This window comes from Schistocerca serialis, chromosome 7, assembly GCF_023864345.2.
Source record: "Schistocerca serialis cubense isolate TAMUIC-IGC-003099 chromosome 7, iqSchSeri2.2, whole genome shotgun sequence".
Taxonomy (NCBI): Eukaryota; Metazoa; Arthropoda; class Insecta; order Orthoptera; family Acrididae; genus Schistocerca; species Schistocerca serialis.
In genome coordinates, this window is record NC_064644.1 from 603,686,787 (window position 1) to 603,709,440 (window position 22,654).

The 22,654-nt window shown below is 47.8% G+C and overlaps 30 non-coding genes across 30 annotated transcripts; all 30 read right to left on the minus strand.

Annotated features, from left to right (window-relative positions):
• Positions 1-33: 33 nt before the first annotated feature.
• Trnat-agu (transfer RNA threonine (anticodon AGU)) lies at positions 34-105 on the minus strand. The gene has a single exon. It is a non-coding gene; the product is annotated as a tRNA-Thr (tRNA).
• A 321-nt stretch (positions 106-426) lies between these two features.
• Trnak-cuu (transfer RNA lysine (anticodon CUU)) lies at positions 427-499 on the minus strand. Its single transcript has one exon. It is a non-coding gene; the product is annotated as a tRNA-Lys (tRNA).
• Positions 500-1,555: 1,056 nt separating this feature from the next.
• Positions 1,556-1,627, minus strand: Trnat-agu (transfer RNA threonine (anticodon AGU)). Its single transcript has one exon. It is a non-coding gene; the product is annotated as a tRNA-Thr (tRNA).
• A 321-nt stretch (positions 1,628-1,948) lies between these two features.
• Trnak-cuu (transfer RNA lysine (anticodon CUU)) lies at positions 1,949-2,021 on the minus strand. Its single transcript has one exon. It is a non-coding gene; the product is annotated as a tRNA-Lys (tRNA).
• A 1,056-nt stretch (positions 2,022-3,077) lies between these two features.
• Trnat-agu (transfer RNA threonine (anticodon AGU)) lies at positions 3,078-3,149 on the minus strand. The gene has a single exon. It is a non-coding gene; the product is annotated as a tRNA-Thr (tRNA).
• A 321-nt stretch (positions 3,150-3,470) lies between these two features.
• Positions 3,471-3,543, minus strand: Trnak-cuu (transfer RNA lysine (anticodon CUU)). Its single transcript has one exon. It is a non-coding gene; the product is annotated as a tRNA-Lys (tRNA).
• A 1,056-nt stretch (positions 3,544-4,599) lies between these two features.
• Trnat-agu (transfer RNA threonine (anticodon AGU)) lies at positions 4,600-4,671 on the minus strand. The gene has a single exon. It is a non-coding gene; the product is annotated as a tRNA-Thr (tRNA).
• A 315-nt stretch (positions 4,672-4,986) lies between these two features.
• Trnak-cuu (transfer RNA lysine (anticodon CUU)) lies at positions 4,987-5,059 on the minus strand. The gene has a single exon. It is a non-coding gene; the product is annotated as a tRNA-Lys (tRNA).
• A 1,056-nt stretch (positions 5,060-6,115) lies between these two features.
• On the minus strand, positions 6,116-6,187 carry Trnat-agu (transfer RNA threonine (anticodon AGU)). Its single transcript has one exon. It is a non-coding gene; the product is annotated as a tRNA-Thr (tRNA).
• Positions 6,188-6,508: 321 nt separating this feature from the next.
• On the minus strand, positions 6,509-6,581 carry Trnak-cuu (transfer RNA lysine (anticodon CUU)). The gene has a single exon. It is a non-coding gene; the product is annotated as a tRNA-Lys (tRNA).
• Positions 6,582-7,637: 1,056 nt separating this feature from the next.
• Positions 7,638-7,709, minus strand: Trnat-agu (transfer RNA threonine (anticodon AGU)). Its single transcript has one exon. It is a non-coding gene; the product is annotated as a tRNA-Thr (tRNA).
• A 321-nt stretch (positions 7,710-8,030) lies between these two features.
• Trnak-cuu (transfer RNA lysine (anticodon CUU)) lies at positions 8,031-8,103 on the minus strand. Its single transcript has one exon. It is a non-coding gene; the product is annotated as a tRNA-Lys (tRNA).
• A 1,056-nt stretch (positions 8,104-9,159) lies between these two features.
• Trnat-agu (transfer RNA threonine (anticodon AGU)) lies at positions 9,160-9,231 on the minus strand. Its single transcript has one exon. It is a non-coding gene; the product is annotated as a tRNA-Thr (tRNA).
• A 321-nt stretch (positions 9,232-9,552) lies between these two features.
• On the minus strand, positions 9,553-9,625 carry Trnak-cuu (transfer RNA lysine (anticodon CUU)). Its single transcript has one exon. It is a non-coding gene; the product is annotated as a tRNA-Lys (tRNA).
• A 1,056-nt stretch (positions 9,626-10,681) lies between these two features.
• On the minus strand, positions 10,682-10,753 carry Trnat-agu (transfer RNA threonine (anticodon AGU)). The gene has a single exon. It is a non-coding gene; the product is annotated as a tRNA-Thr (tRNA).
• Positions 10,754-11,074: 321 nt separating this feature from the next.
• On the minus strand, positions 11,075-11,147 carry Trnak-cuu (transfer RNA lysine (anticodon CUU)). The gene has a single exon. It is a non-coding gene; the product is annotated as a tRNA-Lys (tRNA).
• A 1,056-nt stretch (positions 11,148-12,203) lies between these two features.
• Positions 12,204-12,275, minus strand: Trnat-agu (transfer RNA threonine (anticodon AGU)). The gene has a single exon. It is a non-coding gene; the product is annotated as a tRNA-Thr (tRNA).
• Positions 12,276-12,596: 321 nt separating this feature from the next.
• Trnak-cuu (transfer RNA lysine (anticodon CUU)) lies at positions 12,597-12,669 on the minus strand. Its single transcript has one exon. It is a non-coding gene; the product is annotated as a tRNA-Lys (tRNA).
• Positions 12,670-13,722: 1,053 nt separating this feature from the next.
• Positions 13,723-13,794, minus strand: Trnat-agu (transfer RNA threonine (anticodon AGU)). The gene has a single exon. It is a non-coding gene; the product is annotated as a tRNA-Thr (tRNA).
• A 321-nt stretch (positions 13,795-14,115) lies between these two features.
• Positions 14,116-14,188, minus strand: Trnak-cuu (transfer RNA lysine (anticodon CUU)). The gene has a single exon. It is a non-coding gene; the product is annotated as a tRNA-Lys (tRNA).
• A 1,053-nt stretch (positions 14,189-15,241) lies between these two features.
• Positions 15,242-15,313, minus strand: Trnat-agu (transfer RNA threonine (anticodon AGU)). The gene has a single exon. It is a non-coding gene; the product is annotated as a tRNA-Thr (tRNA).
• A 321-nt stretch (positions 15,314-15,634) lies between these two features.
• On the minus strand, positions 15,635-15,707 carry Trnak-cuu (transfer RNA lysine (anticodon CUU)). The gene has a single exon. It is a non-coding gene; the product is annotated as a tRNA-Lys (tRNA).
• Positions 15,708-16,763: 1,056 nt separating this feature from the next.
• Trnat-agu (transfer RNA threonine (anticodon AGU)) lies at positions 16,764-16,835 on the minus strand. The gene has a single exon. It is a non-coding gene; the product is annotated as a tRNA-Thr (tRNA).
• Positions 16,836-17,156: 321 nt separating this feature from the next.
• Trnak-cuu (transfer RNA lysine (anticodon CUU)) lies at positions 17,157-17,229 on the minus strand. Its single transcript has one exon. It is a non-coding gene; the product is annotated as a tRNA-Lys (tRNA).
• A 1,053-nt stretch (positions 17,230-18,282) lies between these two features.
• On the minus strand, positions 18,283-18,354 carry Trnat-agu (transfer RNA threonine (anticodon AGU)). Its single transcript has one exon. It is a non-coding gene; the product is annotated as a tRNA-Thr (tRNA).
• A 321-nt stretch (positions 18,355-18,675) lies between these two features.
• Positions 18,676-18,748, minus strand: Trnak-cuu (transfer RNA lysine (anticodon CUU)). Its single transcript has one exon. It is a non-coding gene; the product is annotated as a tRNA-Lys (tRNA).
• Positions 18,749-19,801: 1,053 nt separating this feature from the next.
• On the minus strand, positions 19,802-19,873 carry Trnat-agu (transfer RNA threonine (anticodon AGU)). The gene has a single exon. It is a non-coding gene; the product is annotated as a tRNA-Thr (tRNA).
• A 321-nt stretch (positions 19,874-20,194) lies between these two features.
• Positions 20,195-20,267, minus strand: Trnak-cuu (transfer RNA lysine (anticodon CUU)). Its single transcript has one exon. It is a non-coding gene; the product is annotated as a tRNA-Lys (tRNA).
• A 1,053-nt stretch (positions 20,268-21,320) lies between these two features.
• Positions 21,321-21,392, minus strand: Trnat-agu (transfer RNA threonine (anticodon AGU)). Its single transcript has one exon. It is a non-coding gene; the product is annotated as a tRNA-Thr (tRNA).
• A 321-nt stretch (positions 21,393-21,713) lies between these two features.
• Trnak-cuu (transfer RNA lysine (anticodon CUU)) lies at positions 21,714-21,786 on the minus strand. The gene has a single exon. It is a non-coding gene; the product is annotated as a tRNA-Lys (tRNA).
• Positions 21,787-22,654: the final 868 nt, after the last annotated feature.

Consider the following 22,654-nt stretch of genomic DNA (forward strand, 5'->3'; position numbering starts at 1 on the left):
CCTACGGTAGAAGGGGCTGTTACAAAATTCGTTTGCCTCCTGTGAGGATCGAACTCACGACCTCTGGTTTACTAGACCAGCGCTCTGCCACTGAGCTAAGGAGGCGCCGCCTAGTGCACTTTTCGGGTACTTTATTCTAATGGAGTAGTGAATCGGAGCCCTTCAGCTGGAAACGCACCGCATTAGCGACCATTATTTGTATTTAGTTAGCACAGCTGCTCCTTTCCTACACATCTCACACGATATCGATGTACACCTAAAATTCCAAAACAACACATTTATTTCATTTCAGAGTTACTTTCAGCTTCAAAAACCATTCCTCTGATATTCATACGAAGCTAGGCATCGTCGTAACCCGTTACGTTTATTACGCAAGGCTCACGAGAGGGGCGCAGGTTGCATGCGCGTAGACACAAAATTTTGCGCCGCCCAGCGTGGGGCTCGAACCCACGACCCTGAGATTAAGAGTCTCATGCTCTACCGACTGAGCTAGCCGGGCTCCACACAACGCGTTACGAGCCATACAATACTTATGGGACCTGCGACCATCTATGGAAGGCCCTTTTCACTACAGCTTGTTTCCTGCTGCCACAAACGAGCTACAATCCTATTCAATGAAAAATTGTCTCCGAAAGGAATCAAATCTACTTGAAATGATACGTGGCTATCAGCACCGTTATTCAACACACATGCTCGACTGTGCGCAGACGCCTGTGGCGTAGCTCTTGGGTCCTGAATCAGACGCAGTAGTTCCAACAAAAACTCTCCTGATCGGCACAGTGCCGAAAATTTCGCTACAGAACCCCCTTGTCTTGCTTGTGCTTCAGGTAGACGCCGGTTTGCAGCCAGGAAGCGGGCAGGAGCAACTTTCAACTAGTTTTGTAGTACTCAAACAACACAGTAAAACAGCATGCATCTTTTGCAGAACTGGAAAAAGTCGACCGTGACAGGATTCGAACCTGCAATCTTCGGATCCAAGTCCGACGCCTTATCCATTAGGCCACACGGTCACTGGCGCAATGTGCTTACCCACACACACCTCATTTTCGCCATTTGTGCGCTTGCCGGAATGAATTTCCCATCTTTGACGCAATTCTCCATCTCCAATTTCAGTACTAAAAATGCGACGCTACTTCTTGCTGTGTCCCATCGCAAGTTACATTCAAGCCCTTATGACGCTGATCAAACAAGAGGTTGCAAATCAGCTTCAATCGCTTACTGCCATCTCAGTCGGTTGCAGAAGGTACCTCACCATATGTCATACAATGGCGAGTTGCCGCTATTACCAAAGCGGCGGCGGCGCCGACGACGACGACGACAGCCGCGAGGGTCTCTACCAGGGGTAGAAATTACTTCACAAGAACTAAGTATTTCACGTCGGCATTCTCCAGAGACTGCCAAAAGCAGCAGTTTCTGGTGCCTACTTTAATAGCACCTTTCGCACTTTTCATTTGCGAGAGAATTTCTTAAATACCGCACCCATTCATAATTTTTTTTATTCTTGACCGCTTTTTTCGAAAGGCCTACGGTAGAAGGGGCTGTTACAAAATTCGTTTGCCTCCTGTGAGGATCGAACTCACGACCTCTGGTTTACTAGACCAGCGCTCTGCCACTGAGCTAAGGAGGCGCCGCCTAGTGCACTTTTCGGGTACTTTATTCTAATGGAGTAGTGAATCGGAGCCCTTCAGCTGGAAACGCACCGCATTAGCGACCATTATTTGTATTTAGTTAGCACAGCTGCTCCTTTCCTACACATCTCACACGATATCGATGTACACCTAAAATTCCAAAACAACACATTTATTTCATTTCAGAGTTACTTTCAGCTTCAAAAACCATTCCTCTGATATTCATACGAAGCTAGGCATCGTCGTAACCCGTTACGTTTATTACGCAAGGCTCACGAGAGGGGCGCAGGTTGCATGCGCGTAGACACAAAATTTTGCGCCGCCCAGCGTGGGGCTCGAACCCACGACCCTGAGATTAAGAGTCTCATGCTCTACCGACTGAGCTAGCCGGGCTCCACACAACGCGTTACGAGCCATACAATACTTATGGGACCTGCGACCATCTATGGAAGGCCCTTTTCACTACAGCTTGTTTCCTGCTGCCACAAACGAGCTACAATCCTATTCAATGAAAAATTGTCTCCGAAAGGAATCAAATCTACTTGAAATGATACGTGGCTATCAGCACCGTTATTCAACACACATGCTCGACTGTGCGCAGACGCCTGTGGCGTAGCTCTTGGGTCCTGAATCAGACGCAGTAGTTCCAACAAAAACTCTCCTGATCGGCACAGTGCCGAAAATTTCGCTACAGAACCCCCTTGTCTTGCTTGTGCTTCAGGTAGACGCCGGTTTGCAGCCAGGAAGCGGGCAGGAGCAACTTTCAACTAGTTTTGTAGTACTCAAACAACACAGTAAAACAGCATGCATCTTTTGCAGAACTGGAAAAAGTCGACCGTGACAGGATTCGAACCTGCAATCTTCGGATCCAAGTCCGACGCCTTATCCATTAGGCCACACGGTCACTGGCGCAATGTGCTTACCCACACACACCTCATTTTCGCCATTTGTGCGCTTGCCGGAATGAATTTCCCATCTTTGACGCAATTCTCCATCTCCAATTTCAGTACTAAAAATGCGACGCTACTTCTTGCTGTGTCCCATCGCAAGTTACATTCAAGCCCTTATGACGCTGATCAAACAAGAGGTTGCAAATCAGCTTCAATCGCTTACTGCCATCTCAGTCGGTTGCAGAAGGTACCTCACCATATGTCATACAATGGCGAGTTGCCGCTATTACCAAAGCGGCGGCGGCGCCGACGACGACGACGACAGCCGCGAGGGTCTCTACCAGGGGTAGAAATTACTTCACAAGAACTAAGTATTTCACGTCGGCATTCTCCAGAGACTGCCAAAAGCAGCAGTTTCTGGTGCCTACTTTAATAGCACCTTTCGCACTTTTCATTTGCGAGAGAATTTCTTAAATACCGCACCCATTCATAATTTTTTTTATTCTTGACCGCTTTTTTCGAAAGGCCTACGATAGAAGGGGCTGTTACAAAATTCGTTTGCCTCCTGTGAGGATCGAACTCACGACCTCTGGTTTACTAGACCAGCGCTCTGCCACTGAGCTAAGGAGGCGCCGCCTAGTGCACCTTTCGGATACTTTATTCTAATGGAGTAGTGAATCGGAGCCCTTCAGCTGGAAACGCACCGCATTAGCGACCATTATTTGTATTTAGTTAGCACAGCTGCTCCTTTCCTACACATCTCACACGATATCGATGTACACCTAAAATTCCAAAACAACACATTTATTTCATTTCAGAGTTACTTTCAGCTTCAAAAACCATTCCTCTGATATTCATACGAAGCTAGGCATCGTCGTAACCCGTTACGTTTATTACGCAAGGCTCACGAGAGGGGCGCAGGTTGCATGCGCGTAGACACAAAATTTTGCGCCGCCCAGCGTGGGGCTCGAACCCACGACCCTGAGATTAAGAGTCTCATGCTCTACCGACTGAGCTAGCCGGGCTCCACACAACGCCTTACGAGCCATACAATACTTATGGGACCTGCGACCATCTATGGAAGGCCCTTTTCACTACAGCTTGTTTCCTGCTGCCACAAACGAGCTACAATCCTATTCAATGAAAAATTGTCTCCGAAAGGAATCAAATCTACTTGAAATGATACGTGGCTATCAGCACCGTTATTCAACACACATGCTCGACTGTGCGCAGACGCCTGTGGCGTAGCTCTTGGGTCCTGAATCAGACGCAGTAGTTCCAACAAAAACTCTCCTGATCGGCACAGTGCCGAAAATTTCGCTACAGAACCCCCTTGTCTTGCTTGTGCTTCAGGTAGACGCCGGTTTGCAGCCAGGAAGCGGGCAGGAGCAACTTTCAACTAGTTTTGTAGTACTCAAACAACACAGTAAAACAGCATGCATCTTTTGCAGAACTGGAAAAAGTCGACCGTGACAGGATTCGAACCTGCAATCTTCGGATCCAAGTCCGACGCCTTATCCATTAGGCCACACGGTCACTGGCGCAATGTGCTTACCCACACACACCTCATTTTCGCCATTTGTGCGCTTGCCGGAATGAATTTCCCATCTTTGACGCAATTCTCCATCTCCAATTTCAGTACTAAAAATGCGACGCTACTTCTTGCTGTGTCCCATCGCAAGTTACATTCAAGCCCTTATGACGCTGATCAAACAAGAGGTTGCAAATCAGCTTCAATCGCTTACTGCCATCTCAGTCGGTTGCAGAAGGTACCTCACCATATGTCATACAATGGCGAGTTGCCGCTATTACCAAAGCGGCGGCGGCGCCGACGACGACGACGACAGCCGCGAGGGTCTCTACCAGGGGTAGAAATTACTTCACAAGAACTAAGTATTTCACGTCAGCATTCTCCAGAGACTGCCAAAAGCAGCAGTTTCTGGTGCCTACTTTAATAGCACCTTTCGCACTTTTCATTTGCGAGAGAATTTCTTAAATACCGCACCCATTCATAATTTTTTTTATTCTTGACCGCTTTTTTCGAAAGGCCTACGATAGAAGGGGCTGTTACAAAATTCGTTTGCCTCCTGTGAGGATCGAACTCACGACCTCTGGTTTACTAGACCAGCGCTCTGCCACTGAGCTAAGGAGGCGCCGCCTAGTGCACCTTTCGGATACTTTATTCTAATGGAGTAGTGAATCGGAGCCCTTCAGCTGGAAACGCACCGCATTAGCGACCATTATTTGTATTTAGTTAGCACAGCTGCTCCTTTCCTACACATCTCACACGATATCGATGTACACCTAAAATTCCAAAACAACACATTTATTTCATTTCAGAGTTACTTTCAGCTTCAAAAACCATGATATTCATACGAAGCTAGGCATCGTCGTAACCCGTTACGTTTATTACGCAAGGCTCACGAGAGGGGCGCAGGTTGCATGCGCGTAGACACAAAATTTTGCGCCGCCCAGCGTGGGGCTCGAACCCACGACCCTGAGATTAAGAGTCTCATGCTCTACCGACTGAGCTAGCCGGGCTCCACACAACGCGTTACGAGCCATACAATACTTATGGGACCTGCGACCATCTATGGAAGGCCCTTTTCACTACAGCTTGTTTCCTGCTGCCACAAACGAGCAACAATCCTATTCAATGAAAAATTGTCTCCGAAAGGAATCAAATCTACTTGAAATGATACGTGGCTATCAGCACCGTTATTCAACACACATGCTCGACTGTGCGCAGACGCCTGTGGCGTAGCTCTTGGGTCCTGAATCAGACGCAGTAGTTCCAACAAAAACTCTCCTGATCGGCACAGTGCCGAAAATTTCGCTACAGAACCCCCTTGTCTTGCTTGTGCTTCAGGTAGACGCCGGTTTGCAGCCAGGAAGCGGGCAGGAGCAACTTTCAACTAGTTTTGTAGTACTCAAACAACACAGTAAAACAGCATGCATCTTTTGCAGAACTGGAAAAAGTCGACCGTGACAGGATTCGAACCTGCAATCTTCGGATCCAAGTCCGACGCCTTATCCATTAGGCCACACGGTCACTGGCGCAATGTGCTTACCCACACACACCTCATTTTCGCCATTTGTGCGCTTGCCGGAATGAATTTCCCATCTTTGACGCAATTCTCCATCTCCAATTTCAGTACTAAAAATGCGACGCTACTTCTTGCTGTGTCCCATCGCAAGTTACATTCAAGCCCTTATGACGCTGATCAAACAAGAGGTTGCAAATCAGCTTCAATCGCTTACTGCCATCTCAGTCGGTTGCAGAAGGTACCTCACCATATGTCATACAATGGCGAGTTGCCGCTATTACCAAAGCGGCGGCGGCGCCGACGACGACGACGACAGCCGCGAGGGTCTCTACCAGGGGTAGAAATTACTTCACAAGAACTAAGTATTTCACGTCAGCATTCTCCAGAGACTGCCAAAAGCAGCAGTTTCTGGTGCCTACTTTAATAGCACCTTTCGCACTTTTCATTTGCGAGAGAATTTCTTAAATACCGCACCCATTCATAATTTTTTTTATTCTTGACCGCTTTTTTCGAAAGGCCTACGGTAGAAGGGGCTGTTACAAAATTCGTTTGCCTCCTGTGAGGATCGAACTCACGACCTCTGGTTTACTAGACCAGCGCTCTGCCACTGAGCTAAGGAGGCGCCGCCTAGTGCACTTTTCGGGTACTTTATTCTAATGGAGTAGTGAATCGGAGCCCTTCAGCTGGAAACGCACCGCATTAGCGACCATTATTTGTATTTAGTTAGCACAGCTGCTCCTTTCCTACACATCTCACACGATATCGATGTACACCTAAAATTCCAAAACAACACATTTATTTCATTTCAGAGTTACTTTCAGCTTCAAAAACCATTCCTCTGATATTCATACGAAGCTAGGCATCGTCGTAACCCGTTACGTTTATTACGCAAGGCTCACGAGAGGGGCGCAGGTTGCATGCGCGTAGACACAAAATTTTGCGCCGCCCAGCGTGGGGCTCGAACCCACGACCCTGAGATTAAGAGTCTCATGCTCTACCGACTGAGCTAGCCGGGCTCCACACAACGCGTTACGAGCCATACAATACTTATGGGACCTGCGACCATCTATGGAAGGCCCTTTTCACTACAGCTTGTTTCCTGCTGCCACAAACGAGCTACAATCCTATTCAATGAAAAATTGTCTCCGAAAGGAATCAAATCTACTTGAAATGATACGTGGCTATCAGCACCGTTATTCAACACACATGCTCGACTGTGCGCAGACGCCTGTGGCGTAGCTCTTGGGTCCTGAATCAGACGCAGTAGTTCCAACAAAAACTCTCCTGATCGGCACAGTGCCGAAAATTTCGCTACAGAACCCCCTTGTCTTGCTTGTGCTTCAGGTAGACGCCGGTTTGCAGCCAGGAAGCGGGCAGGAGCAACTTTCAACTAGTTTTGTAGTACTCAAACAACACAGTAAAACAGCATGCATCTTTTGCAGAACTGGAAAAAGTCGACCGTGACAGGATTCGAACCTGCAATCTTCGGATCCAAGTCCGACGCCTTATCCATTAGGCCACACGGTCACTGGCGCAATGTGCTTACCCACACACACCTCATTTTCGCCATTTGTGCGCTTGCCGGAATGAATTTCCCATCTTTGACGCAATTCTCCATCTCCAATTTCAGTACTAAAAATGCGACGCTACTTCTTGCTGTGTCCCATCGCAAGTTACATTCAAGCCCTTATGACGCTGATCAAACAAGAGGTTGCAAATCAGCTTCAATCGCTTACTGCCATCTCAGTCGGTTGCAGAAGGTACCTCACCATATGTCATACAATGGCGAGTTGCCGCTATTACCAAAGCGGCGGCGGCGCCGACGACGACGACGACAGCCGCGAGGGTCTCTACCAGGGGTAGAAATTACTTCACAAGAACTAAGTATTTCACGTCGGCATTCTCCAGAGACTGCCAAAAGCAGCAGTTTCTGGTGCCTACTTTAATAGCACCTTTCGCACTTTTCATTTGCGAGAGAATTTCTTAAATACCGCACCCATTCATAATTTTTTTTATTCTTGACCGCTTTTTTCGAAAGGCCTACGGTAGAAGGGGCTGTTACAAAATTCGTTTGCCTCCTGTGAGGATCGAACTCACGACCTCTGGTTTACTAGACCAGCGCTCTGCCACTGAGCTAAGGAGGCGCCGCCTAGTGCACTTTTCGGGTACTTTATTCTAATGGAGTAGTGAATCGGAGCCCTTCAGCTGGAAACGCACCGCATTAGCGACCATTATTTGTATTTAGTTAGCACAGCTGCTCCTTTCCTACACATCTCACACGATATCGATGTACACCTAAAATTCCAAAACAACACATTTATTTCATTTCAGAGTTACTTTCAGCTTCAAAAACCATTCCTCTGATATTCATACGAAGCTAGGCATCGTCGTAACCCGTTACGTTTATTACGCAAGGCTCACGAGAGGGGCGCAGGTTGCATGCGCGTAGACACAAAATTTTGCGCCGCCCAGCGTGGGGCTCGAACCCACGACCCTGAGATTAAGAGTCTCATGCTCTACCGACTGAGCTAGCCGGGCTCCACACAACGCGTTACGAGCCATACAATACTTATGGGACCTGCGACCATCTATGGAAGGCCCTTTTCACTACAGCTTGTTTCCTGCTGCCACAAACGAGCTACAATCCTATTCAATGAAAAATTGTCTCCGAAAGGAATCAAATCTACTTGAAATGATACGTGGCTATCAGCACCGTTATTCAACACACATGCTCGACTGTGCGCAGACGCCTGTGGCGTAGCTCTTGGGTCCTGAATCAGACGCAGTAGTTCCAACAAAAACTCTCCTGATCGGCACAGTGCCGAAAATTTCGCTACAGAACCCCCTTGTCTTGCTTGTGCTTCAGGTAGACGCCGGTTTGCAGCCAGGAAGCGGGCAGGAGCAACTTTCAACTAGTTTTGTAGTACTCAAACAACACAGTAAAACAGCATGCATCTTTTGCAGAACTGGAAAAAGTCGACCGTGACAGGATTCGAACCTGCAATCTTCGGATCCAAGTCCGACGCCTTATCCATTAGGCCACACGGTCACTGGCGCAATGTGCTTACCCACACACACCTCATTTTCGCCATTTGTGCGCTTGCCGGAATGAATTTCCCATCTTTGACGCAATTCTCCATCTCCAATTTCAGTACTAAAAATGCGACGCTACTTCTTGCTGTGTCCCATCGCAAGTTACATTCAAGCCCTTATGACGCTGATCAAACAAGAGGTTGCAAATCAGCTTCAATCGCTTACTGCCATCTCAGTCGGTTGCAGAAGGTACCTCACCATATGTCATACAATGGCGAGTTGCCGCTATTACCAAAGCGGCGGCGGCGCCGACGACGACGACGACAGCCGCGAGGGTCTCTACCAGGGGTAGAAATTACTTCACAAGAACTAAGTATTTCACGTCGGCATTCTCCAGAGACTGCCAAAAGCAGCAGTTTCTGGTGCCTACTTTAATAGCACCTTTCGCACTTTTCATTTGCGAGAGAATTTCTTAAATACCGCACCCATTCATAATTTTTTTTATTCTTGACCGCTTTTTTCGAAAGGCCTACGGTAGAAGGGGCTGTTACAAAATTCGTTTGCCTCCTGTGAGGATCGAACTCACGACCTCTGGTTTACTAGACCAGCGCTCTGCCACTGAGCTAAGGAGGCGCCGCCTAGTGCACTTTTCGGGTACTTTATTCTAATGGAGTAGTGAATCGGAGCCCTTCAGCTGGAAACGCACCGCATTAGCGACCATTATTTGTATTTAGTTAGCACAGCTGCTCCTTTCCTACACATCTCACACGATATCGATGTACACCTAAAATTCCAAAACAACACATTTATTTCATTTCAGAGTTACTTTCAGCTTCAAAAACCATTCCTCTGATATTCATACGAAGCTAGGCATCGTCGTAACCCGTTACGTTTATTACGCAAGGCTCACGAGAGGGGCGCAGGTTGCATGCGCGTAGACACAAAATTTTGCGCCGCCCAGCGTGGGGCTCGAACCCACGACCCTGAGATTAAGAGTCTCATGCTCTACCGACTGAGCTAGCCGGGCTCCACACAACGCGTTACGAGCCATACAATACTTATGGGACCTGCGACCATCTATGGAAGGCCCTTTTCACTACAGCTTGTTTCCTGCTGCCACAAACGAGCTACAATCCTATTCAATGAAAAATTGTCTCCGAAAGGAATCAAATCTACTTGAAATGATACGTGGCTATCAGCACCGTTATTCAACACACATGCTCGACTGTGCGCAGACGCCTGTGGCGTAGCTCTTGGGTCCTGAATCAGACGCAGTAGTTCCAACAAAAACTCTCCTGATCGGCACAGTGCCGAAAATTTCGCTACAGAACCCCCTTGTCTTGCTTGTGCTTCAGGTAGACGCCGGTTTGCAGCCAGGAAGCGGGCAGGAGCAACTTTCAACTAGTTTTGTAGTACTCAAACAACACAGTAAAACAGCATGCATCTTTTGCAGAACTGGAAAAAGTCGACCGTGACAGGATTCGAACCTGCAATCTTCGGATCCAAGTCCGACGCCTTATCCATTAGGCCACACGGTCACTGGCGCAATGTGCTTACCCACACACACCTCATTTTCGCCATTTGTGCGCTTGCCGGAATGAATTTCCCATCTTTGACGCAATTCTCCATCTCCAATTTCAGTACTAAAAATGCGACGCTACTTCTTGCTGTGTCCCATCGCAAGTTACATTCAAGCCCTTATGACGCTGATCAAACAAGAGGTTGCAAATCAGCTTCAATCGCTTACTGCCATCTCAGTCGGTTGCAGAAGGTACCTCACCATATGTCATACAATGGCGAATTGCCGCTATTACCAAAGCGGCGGCGGCGCCGACGACGACGACGACAGCCGCGAGGGTCTCTACCAGGGGTAGAAATTACTTCACAAGAACTAAGTATTTCACGTCGGCATTCTCCAGAGACTGCCAAAAGCAGCAGTTTCTGGTGCCTACTTTAATAGCACCTTTCGCACTTTTCATTTGCGAGAGAATTTCTTAAATACCGCACCCATTCATAATTTTTTTTATTCTTGACCGCTTTTTTCGAAAGGCCTACGATAGAAGGGGCTGTTACAAAATTCGTTTGCCTCCTGTGAGGATCGAACTCACGACCTCTGGTTTACTAGACCAGCGCTCTGCCACTGAGCTAAGGAGGCGCCGCCTAGTGCACCTTTCGGATACTTTATTCTAATGGAGTAGTGAATCGGAGCCCTTCAGCTGGAAACGCACCGCATTAGCGACCATTATTTGTATTTAGTTAGCACAGCTGCTCCTTTCCTACACATCTCACACGATATCGATGTACACCTAAAATTCCAAAACAACACATTTATTTCATTTCAGAGTTACTTTCAGCTTCAAAAACCATTCCTCTGATATTCATACGAAGCTAGGCATCGTCGTAACCTGTTACGTTTATTACGCAAGGCTCACGAGAGGGGCGCAGGTTGCATGCGCGTAGACACAAAATTTTGCGCCGCCCAGCGTGGGGCTCGAACCCACGACCCTGAGATTAAGAGTCTCATGCTCTACCGACTGAGCTAGCCGGGCTCCACACAACGCGTTACGAGCCATACAATACTTATGGGACCTGCGACCATCTATGGAAGGCCCTTTTCACTACAGCTTGTTTCCTGCTGCCACAAACGAGCTACAATCCTATTCAATGAAAAATTGTCTCCGAAAGGAATCAAATCTACTTGAAATGATACGTGGCTATCAGCACCGTTATTCAACACACATGCTCGACTGTGCGCAGACGCCTGTGGCGTAGCTCTTGGGTCCTGAATCAGACGCAGTAGTTCCAACAAAAACTCTCCTGATCGGCACAGTGCCGAAAATTTCGCTACAGAACCCCCTTGTCTTGCTTGTGCTTCAGGTAGACGCCGGTTTGCAGCCAGGAAGCGGGCAGGAGCAACTTTCAACTAGTTTTGTAGTACTCAAACAACACAGTAAAACAGCATGCATCTTTTGCAGAACTGGAAAAAGTCGACCGTGACAGGATTCGAACCTGCAATCTTCGGATCCAAGTCCGACGCCTTATCCATTAGGCCACACGGTCACTGGCGCAATGTGCTTACCCACACACACCTCATTTTCGCCATTTGTGCGCTTGCCGGAATGAATTTCCCATCTTTGACGCAATTCTCCATCTCCAATTTCAGTACTAAAAATGCGACGCTACTTCTTGCTGTGTCCCATCGCAAGTTACATTCAAGCCCTTATGACGCTGATCAAACAAGAGGTTGCAAATCAGCTTCAATCGCTTACTGCCATCTCAGTCGGTTGCAGAAGGTACCTCACCATATGTCATACAATGGCGAGTTGCCGCTATTACCAAAGCGGCGGCGGCGCCGACGACGACGACGACAGCCGCGAGGGTCTCTACCAGGGGTAGAAATTACTTCACAAGAACTAAGTATTTCACGTCGGCATTCTCCAGAGACTGCCAAAAGCAGCAGTTTCTGGTGCCTACTTTAATAGCACCTTTCGCACTTTTCATTTGCGAGAGAATTTCTTAAATACCGCACCCATTCATAATTTTTTTTATTCTTGACCGCTTTTTTCGAAAGGCCTACGGTAGAAGGGGCTGTTACAAAATTCGTTTGCCTCCTGTGAGGATCGAACTCACGACCTCTGGTTTACTAGACCAGCGCTCTGCCACTGAGCTAAGGAGGCGCCGCCTAGTGCACTTTTCGGGTACTTTATTCTAATGGAGTAGTGAATCGGAGCCCTTCAGCTGGAAACGCACCGCATTAGCGACCATTATTTGTATTTAGTTAGCACAGCTGCTCCTTTCCTACACATCTCACACGATATCGATGTACACCTAAAATTCCAAAACAACACATTTATTTCATTTCAGAGTTACTTTCAGCTTCAAAAACCATTCCTCTGATATTCATACGAAGCTAGGCATCGTCGTAACCCGTTACGTTTATTACGCAAGGCTCACGAGAGGGGCGCAGGTTGCATGCGCGTAGACACAAAATTTTGCGCCGCCCAGCGTGGGGCTCGAACCCACGACCCTGAGATTAAGAGTCTCATGCTCTACCGACTGAGCTAGCCGGGCTCCACACAACGCGTTACGAGCCATACAATACTTATGGGACCTGCGACCATCTATGGAAGGCCCTTTTCACTACAGCTTGTTTCCTGCTGCCACAAACGAGCTACAATCCTATTCAATGAAAAATTGTCTCCGAAAGGAATCAAATCTACTTGAAATGATACGTGGCTATCAGCACCGTTATTCAACACACATGCTCGACTGTGCGCAGACGCCTGTGGCGTAGCTCTTGGGTCCTGAATCAGACGCAGTAGTTCCAACAAAAACTCTCCTGATCGGCACAGTGCCGAAAATTTCGCTACAGAACCCCCTTGTCTTGCTTGTGCTTCAGGTAGACGCCGGTTTGCAGCCAGGAAGCGGGCAGGAGCAACTTTCAACTAGTTTTGTAGTACTCAAACAACACAGTAAAACAGCATGCATCTTTTGCAGAACTGGAAAAAGTCGACCGTGACAGGATTCGAACCTGCAATCTTCGGATCCAAGTCCGACGCCTTATCCATTAGGCCACACGGTCACTGGCGCAATGTGCTTACCCACACACACCTCATTTTCGCCATTTGTGCGCTTGCCGGAATGAATTTCCCATCTTTGACGCAATTCTCCATCTTCAATTTCAGTACTAAAAATGCGACGCTACTTCTTGCTGTGTCCCATCGCAAGTTACATTCAAGCCCTTATGACGCTGATCAAACAAGAGGTTGCAAATCAGCTTCAATCGCTTACTGCCATCTCAGTCGGTTGCAGAAGGTACCTCACCATATGTCATACAATGGCGAGTTGCCGCTATTACCAAAGCGGCGGCGGCGCCGACGACGACGACAGCCGCGAGGGTCTCTACCAGGGGTAGAAATTACTTCACAAGAACTAAGTATTTCACGTCGGCATTCTCCAGAGACTGCCAAAAGCAGCAGTTTCTGGTGCCTACTTTAATAGCACCTTTCGCACTTTTCATTTGCGAGAGAATTTCTTAAATACCGCACCCATTCATAATTTTTTTTATTCTTGACCGCTTTTTTCGAAAGGCCTACGGTAGAAGGGGCTGTTACAAAATTCGTTTGCCTCCTGTGAGGATCGAACTCACGACCTCTGGTTTACTAGACCAGCGCTCTGCCACTGAGCTAAGGAGGCGCCGCCTAGTGCACTTTTCGGGTACTTTATTCTAATGGAGTAGTGAATCGGAGCCCTTCAGCTGGAAACGCACCGCATTAGTGACCATTATTTGTATTTAGTTAGCACAGCTGCTCCTTTCCTACACATCTCACACGATATCGATGTACACCTAAAATTCCAAAACAACACATTTATTTCATTTCAGAGTTACTTTCAGCTTCAAAAACCATTCCTCTGATATTCATACGAAGCTAGGCATCGTCGTAACCCGTTACGTTTATTACGCAAGGCTCACGAGAGGGGCGCAGGTTGCATGCGCGTAGACACAAAATTTTGCGCCGCCCAGCGTGGGGCTCGAACACACGACCCTGAGATTAAGAGTCTCATGCTCTACCGACTGAGCTAGCCGGGCTCCACACAACGCGTTACGAGCCATACAATACTTATGGGACCTGCGACCATCTATGGAAGGCCCTTTTCACTACAGCTTGTTTCCTGCTGCCACAAACGAGCTACAATCCTATTCAATGAAAAATTGTCTCCGAAAGGAATCAAATCTACTTGAAATGATACGTGGCTATCAGCACCGTTATTCAACACACATGCTCGACTGTGCGCAGACGCCTGTGGCGTAGCTCTTGGGTCCTGAATCAGACGCAGTAGTTCCAACAAAAACTCTCCTGATCGGCACAGTGCCGAAAATTTCGCTACAGAACCCCCTTGTCTTGCTTGTGCTTCAGGTAGACGCCGGTTTGCAGCCAGGAAGCGGGCAGGAGCAACTTTCAACTAGTTTTGTAGTACTCAAACAACACAGTAAAACAGCATGCATCTTTTGCAGAACTGGAAAAAGTCGACCGTGACAGGATTCGAACCTGCAATCTTCGGATCCAAGTCCGACGCCTTATCCATTAGGCCACACGGTCACTGGCGCAATGTGCTTACCCACACACACCTCATTTTCGCCATTTGTGCGCTTGCCGGAATGAATTTCCCATCTTTGACGCAATTCTCCATCTCCAATTTCAGTACTAAAAATGCGACGCTACTTCTTGCTGTGTCCCATCGCAAGTTACATTCAAGCCCTTATGACGCTGATCAAACAAGAGGTTGCAAATCAGCTTCAATCGCTTACTGCCATCTCAGTCGGTTGCAGAAGGTACCTCACCATATGTCATACAATGGCGAGTTGCCGCTATTACCAAAGCGGCGGCGGCGCCGACGACGACGACAGCCGCGAGGGTCTCTACCAGGGGTAGAAATTACTTCACAAGAACTAAGTATTTCACGTCGGCATTCTCCAGAGACTGCCAAAAGCAGCAGTTTCTGGTGCCTACTTTAATAGCACCTTTCGCACTTTTCATTTGCGAGAGAATTTCTTAAATACCGCACCCATTCATAATTTTTTTTATTCTTGACCGCTTTTTTCGAAAGGCCTACGGTAGAAGGGGCTGTTACAAAATTCGTTTGCCTCCTGTGAGGATCGAACTCACGACCTCTGGTTTACTAGACCAGCGCTCTGCCACTGAGCTAAGGAGGCGCCGCCTAGTGCACTTTTCGGGTACTTTATTCTAATGGAGTAGTGAATCGGAGCCCTTCAGCTGGAAACGCACCGCATTAGCGACCATTATTTGTATTTAGTTAGCACAGCTGCTCCTTTCCTACACATCTCACACGATATCGATGTACACCTAAAATTCCAAAACAACACATTTATTTCATTTCAGAGTTACTTTCAGCTTCAAAAACCATTCCTCTGATATTCATACGAAGCTAGGCATCGTCGTAACCCGTTACGTTTATTACGCAAGGCTCACGAGAGGGGCGCAGGTTGCATGCGCGTAGACACAAAATTTTGCGCCGCCCAGCGTGGGGCTCGAACCCACGACCCTGAGATTAAGAGTCTCATGCTCTACCGACTGAGCTAGCCGGGCTCCACACAACGCGTTACGAGCCATACAATACTTATGGGACCTGCGACCATCTATGGAAGGCCCTTTTCACTACAGCTTGTTTCCTGCTGCCACAAACGAGCTACAATCCTATTCAATGAAAAATTGTCTCCGAAAGGAATCAAATCTACTTGAAATGATACGTGGCTATCAGCACCGTTATTCAACACACATGCTCGACTGTGCGCAGACGCCTGTGGCGTAGCTCTTGGGTCCTGAATCAGACGCAGTAGTTCCAACAAAAACTCTCCTGATCGGCACAGTGCCGAAAATTTCGCTACAGAACCCCCTTGTCTTGCTTGTGCTTCAGGTAGACGCCGGTTTGCAGCCAGGAAGCGAGCAGGAGCAACTTTCAACTAGTTTTGTAGTACTCAAACAACACAGTAAAACAGCATGCATCTTTTGCAGAACTGGAAAAAGTCGACCGTGACAGGATTCGAACCTGCAATCTTCGGATCCAAGTCCGACGCCTTATCCATTAGGCCACACGGTCACTGGCGCAATGTGCTTACCCACACACACCTCATTTTCGCCATTTGTGCGCTTGCCGGAATGAATTTCCCATCTTTGACGCAATTCTCCATCTCCAATTTCAGTACTAAAAATGCGACGCTACTTCTTGCTGTGTCCCATCGCAAGTTACATTCAAGCCCTTATGACGCTGATCAAACAAGAGGTTGCAAATCAGCTTCAATCGCTTACTGCCATCTCAGTCGGTTGCAGAAGGTACCTCACCATATGTCATACAATGGCGAGTTGCCGCTATTACCAAAGCGGCGGCGGCGCCGACGACGACGACGACAGCCGCGAGGGTCTCTACCAGGGGTAGAAATTACTTCACAAGAACTAAGTATTTCACGTCGGCATTCTCCAGAGACTGCCAAAAGCAGCAGTTTCTGGTGCCTACTTTAATAGCACCTTTCGCACTTTTCATTTGCGTGAGAATTTCTTAAATACCGCACCCATTCATAATTTTTTTTATTCTTGACCGCTTTTTTCGAAAGGCCTACGGTAGAAGGGGCTGTTACAAAATTCGTTTGCCTCCTGTGAGGATCGAACTCACGACCTCTGGTTTACTAGACCAGCGCTCTGCCACTGAGCTAAGGAGGCGCCGCCTAGTGCACTTTTCGGGTACTTTATTCTAATGGAGTAGTGAATCGGAGCCCTTCAGCTGGAAACGCACCGCATTAGCGACCATTATTTGTATTTAGTTAGCACAGCTGCTCCTTTCCTACACATCTCACACGATATCGATGTACACCTAAAATTCCAAAACAACACATTTATTTCATTTCAGAGTTACTTTCAGCTTCAAAAACCATTCCTCTGATATTCATACGAAGCTAGGCATCGTCGTAACCCGTTACGTTTATTACGCAAGGCTCACGAGAGGGGCGCAGGTTGCATGCGCGTAGACACAAAATTTTGCGCCGCCCAGCGTGGGGCTCGAACCCACGACCCTGAGATTAAGAGTCTCATGCTCTACCGACTGAGCTAGCCGGGCTCCACACAACGCGTTACGAGCCATACAATACTTATGGGACCTGCGACCATCTATGGAAGGCCCTTTTCACTACAGCTTGTTTCCTGCTGCCACAAACGAGCTACAATCCTATTCAATGAAAAATTGTCTCCGAAAGGAATCAAATCTACTTGAAATGATACGTGGCTATCAGCACCGTTATTCAACACACATGCTCGACTGTGCGCAGACGCCTGTGGCGTAGCTCTTGGGTCCTGAATCAGACGCAGTAGTTCCAACAAAAACTCTCCTGATCGGCACAGTGCCGAAAATTTCGCTACAGAACCCCCTTGTCTTGCTTGTGCTTCAGGTAGACGCCGGTTTGCAGCCAGGAAGCGGGCAGGAGCAACTTTCAACTAGTTTTGTAGTACTCAAACAACACAGTAAAACAGCATGCATCTTTTGCAGAACTGGAAAAAGTCGACCGTGACAGGATTCGAACCTGCAATCTTCGGATCCAAGTCCGACGCCTTATCCATTAGGCCACACGGTCACTGGCGCAATGTGCTTACCCACACACACCTCATTTTCGCCATTTGTGCGCTTGCCGGAATGAATTTCCCATCTTTGACGCAATTCTCCATCTCCAATTTCAGTACTAAAAATGCGACGCTACTTCTTGCTGTGTCCCATCGCAAGTTACATTCAAGCCCTTATGACGCTGATCAAACAAGAGGTTGCAAATCAGCTTCAATCGCTTACTGCCATCTCAGTCGGTTGCAGAAGGTACCTCACCATATGTCATACAATGGCGAGTTGCCGCTATTACCAAAGCGGCGGCGGCGCCGACGACGACGACAGCCGCGAGGGTCTCTACCAGTGGTAGAAATTACTTCACAAGAACTACGTATTTCACGTCGGCATTCTCCAGAGACTGCCAAAAGCAGCAGTTTCTGGTGCCTACTTTAATAGCACCTTTCGCACTTTTCATTTGCGAGAGAATTTCTTAAATACCGCACCCATTCATAATTTTTTTTATTCTTGACCGCTTTTTTCGAAAGGCCTACGGTAGAAGGGGCTGTTACAAAATTCGTTTGCCTCCTGTGAGGATCGAACTCACGACCTCTGGTTTACTAGACCAGCGCTCTGCCACTGAGCTAAGGAGGCGCCGCCTAGTGCACTTTTCGGGTACTTTATTCTAATGGAGTAGTGAATCGGAGCCCTTCAGCTGGAAACGCACCGCATTAGCGACCATTATTTGTATTTAGTTAGCACAGCTGCTCCTTTCCTACACATCTCACACGATATCGATGTACACCTAAAATTCCAAAACAACACATTTATTTCATTTCAGAGTTACTTTCAGCTTCAAAAACCATTCCTCTGATATTCATACGAAGCTAGGCATCGTCGTAACCCGTTACGTTTATTACGCAAGGCTCACGAGAGGGGCGCAGGTTGCATGCGCGTAGACACAAAATTTTGCGCCGCCCAGCGTGGGGCTCGAACCCACGACCCTGAGATTAAGAGTCTCATGCTCTACCGACTGAGCTAGCCGGGCTCCACACAACGCGTTACGAGCCATACAATACTTATGGGACCTGCGACCATCTATGGAAGGCCCTTTTCACTACAGCTTGTTTCCTGCTGCCACAAACGAGCTACAATCCTATTCAATGAAAAATTGTCTCCGAAAGGAATCAAATCTACTTGAAATGATACGTGGCTATCAGCACCGTTATTCAACACACATGCTCGACTGTGCGCAGACGCCTGTGGCGTAGCTCTTGGGTCCTGAATCAGACGCAGTAGTTCCAACAAAAACTCTCCTGATCGGCACAGTGCCGAAAATTTCGCTACAGAACCCCCTTGTCTTGCTTGTGCTTCAGGTAGACGCCGGTTTGCAGCCAGGAAGCGGGCAGGAGCAACTTTCAACTAGTTTTGTAGTACTCAAACAACACAGTAAAACAGCATGCATCTTTTGCAGAACTGGAAAAAGTCGACCGTGACAGGATTCGAACCTGCAATCTTCGGATCCAAGTCCGACGCCTTATCCATTAGGCCACACGGTCACTGGCGCAATGTGCTTACCCACACACACCTCATTTTCGCCATTTGTGCGCTTGCCGGAATGAATTTCCCATCTTTGACGCAATTCTCCATCTCCAATTTCAGTACTAAAAATGCGACGCTACTTCTTGCTGTGTCCCATCGCAAGTTACATTCAAGCCCTTATGACGCTGATCAAACAAGAGGTTGCAAATCAGCTTCAATCGCTTACTGCCATCTCAGTCGGTTGCAGAAGGTACCTCACCATATGTCATACAATGGCGAGTTGCCGCTATTACCAAAGCGGCGGCGGCGCCGACGACGACGACAGCCGCGAGGGTCTCTACCAGGGGTAGAAATTACTTCACAAGAACTAAGTATTTCACGTCGGCATTCTCCAGAGACTGCCAAAAGCAGCAGTTTCTGGTGCCTACTTTAATAGCACCTTTCGCACTTTTCATTTGCGAGAGAATTTCTTAAATACCGCACCCATTCATAATTTTTTTTATTCTTGACCGCTTTTTTCGAAAGGCCTACGGTAGAAGGGGCTGTTACAAAATTCGTTTGCCTCCTGTGAGGATCGAACTCACGACCTCTGGTTTACTAGACCAGCGCTCTGCCACTGAGCTAAGGAGGCGCCGCCTAGTGCACTTTTCGGGTACTTTATTCTAATGGAGTAGTGAATCGGAGCCCTTCAGCTGGAAACGCACCGCATTAGCGACCATTATTTGTATTTAGTTAGCACAGCTGCTCCTTTCCTACACATCTCACACGATATCGATGTACACCTAAAATTCCAAAACAACACATTTATTTCATTTCAGAGTTACTTTCAGCTTCAAAAACCATTCCTCTGATATTCATACGAAGCTAGGCATCGTCGTAACCCGTTACGTTTATTACGCAAGGCTCACGAGAGGGGCGCAGGTTGCATGCGCGTAGACACAAAATTTTGCGCCGCCCAGCGTGGGGCTCGAACCCACGACCCTGAGATTAAGAGTCTCATGCTCTACCGACTGAGCTAGCCGGGCTCCACACAACGCGTTACGAGCCATACAATACTTATGGGACCTGCGACCATCTATGGAAGGCCCTTTTCACTACAGCTTGTTTCCTGCTGCCACAAACGAGCTACAATCCTATTCAATGAAAAATTGTCTCCGAAAGGAATCAAATCTACTTGAAATGATACGTGGCTATCAGCACCGTTATTCAACACACATGCTCGACTGTGCGCAGACGCCTGTGGCGTAGCTCTTGGGTCCTGAATCAGACGCAGTAGTTCCAACAAAAACTCTCCTGATCGGCACAGTGCCGAAAATTTCGCTACAGAACCCCCTTGTCTTGCTTGTGCTTCAGGTACACGCCGGTTTGCAGCCAGGAAGCGGGCAGGAGCAACTTTCAACTAGTTTTGTAGTACTCAAACAACACAGTAAAACAGCATGCATCTTTTGCAGAACTGGAAAAAGTCGACCGTGACAGGATTCGAACCTGCAATCTTCGGATCCAAGTCCGACGCCTTATCCATTAGGCCACACGGTCACTGGCGCAATGTGCTTACCCACACACACCTCATTTTCGCCATTTGTGCGCTTGCCGGAATGAATTTCCCATCTTTGACGCAATTCTCCATCTCCAATTTCAGTACTAAAAATGCGACGCTACTTCTTGCTGTGTCCCATCGCAAGTTACATTCAAGCCCTTATGACGCTGATCAAACAAGAGGTTGCAAATCAGCTTCAATCGCTTACTGCCATCTCAGTCGGTTGCAGAAGGTACCTCACCATATGTCATACAATGGCGAGTTGCCGCTATTACCAAAGCGGCGGCGGCGCCGACGACGACGACAGCCGCGAGGGTCTCTACCAGGGGTAGAAATTACTTCACAAGAACTACGTATTTCACGTCGGCATTCTCCAGAGACTGCCAAAAGCAGCAGTTTCTGGTGCCTACTTTAATAGCACCTTTCGCACTTTTCATTTGCGAGAGAATTTCTTAAATACCGCACCCATTCATAATTTTTTTTATTCTTGACCGCTTTTTTCGAAAGGCCTACGGTAGAAGGGGCTGTTACAAAATTCGTTTGCCTCCTGTGAGGATCGAACTCACGACCTCTGGTTTACTAGACCAGCGCTCTGCCACTGAGCTAAGGAGGCGCCGCCTAGTGCACTTTTCGGGTACTTTATTCTAATGGAGTAGTGAATCGGAGCCCTTCAGCTGGAAACGCACCGCATTAGCGACCATTATTTGTATTTAGTTAGCACAGCTGCTCCTTTCCTACACATCTCACACGATATCGATGTACACCTAAAATTCCAAAACAACACATTTATTTCATTTCAGAGTTACTTTCAGCTTCAAAAACCATTCCTCTGATATTCATACGAAGCTAGGCATCGTCGTAACCCGTTACGTTTATTACGCAAGGCTCACGAGAGGGGCGCAGGTTGCATGCGCGTAGACACAAAATTTTGCGCCGCCCAGCGTGGGGCTCGAACCCACGACCCTGAGATTAAGAGTCTCATGCTCTACCGACTGAGCTAGCCGGGCTCCACACAACGCGTTACGAGCCATACAATACTTATGGGACCTGCGACCATCTATGGAAGGCCCTTTTCACTACAGCTTGTTTCCTGCTGCCACAAACGAGCTACAATCCTATTCAATGAAAAATTGTCTCCGAAAGGAATCAAATCTACTTGAAATGATACGTGGCTATCAGCACCGTTATTCAACACACATGCTCGACTGTGCGCAGACGCCTGTGGCGTAGCTCTTGGGTCCTGAATCAGACGCAGTAGTTCCAACAAAAACTCTCCTGATCGGCACAGTGCCGAAAATTTCGCTACAGAACCCCCTTGTCTTGCTTGTGCTTCAGGTAGACGCCGGTTTGCAGCCAGGAAGCGGGCAGGAGCAACTTTCAACTAGTTTTGTAGTACTCAAACAACACAGTAAAACAGCATGCATCTTTTGCAGAACTGGAAAAAGTCGACCGTGACAGGATTCGAACCTGCAATCTTCGGATCCAAGTCCGACGCCTTATCCATTAGGCCACACGGTCACTGGCGCAATGTGCTTACCCACACACACCTCATTTTCGCCATTTGTGCGCTTGCCGGAATGAATTTCCCATCTTTGACGCAATTCTCCATCTCCAATTTCAGTACTAAAAATGCGACGCTACTTCTTGCTGTGTCCCATCGCAAGTTACATTCAAGCCCTTATGACGCTGATCAAACAAGAGGTTGCAAATCAGCTTCAATCGCTTACTGCCATCTCAGTCGGTTGCAGAAGGTACCTCACCATATGTCATACAATGGCGAGTTGCCGCTATTACCAAAGCGGCGGCGGCGCCGACGACGACGACAGCCGCGAGGGTCTCTACCAGGGGTAGAAATTACTTCACAAGAACTAAGTA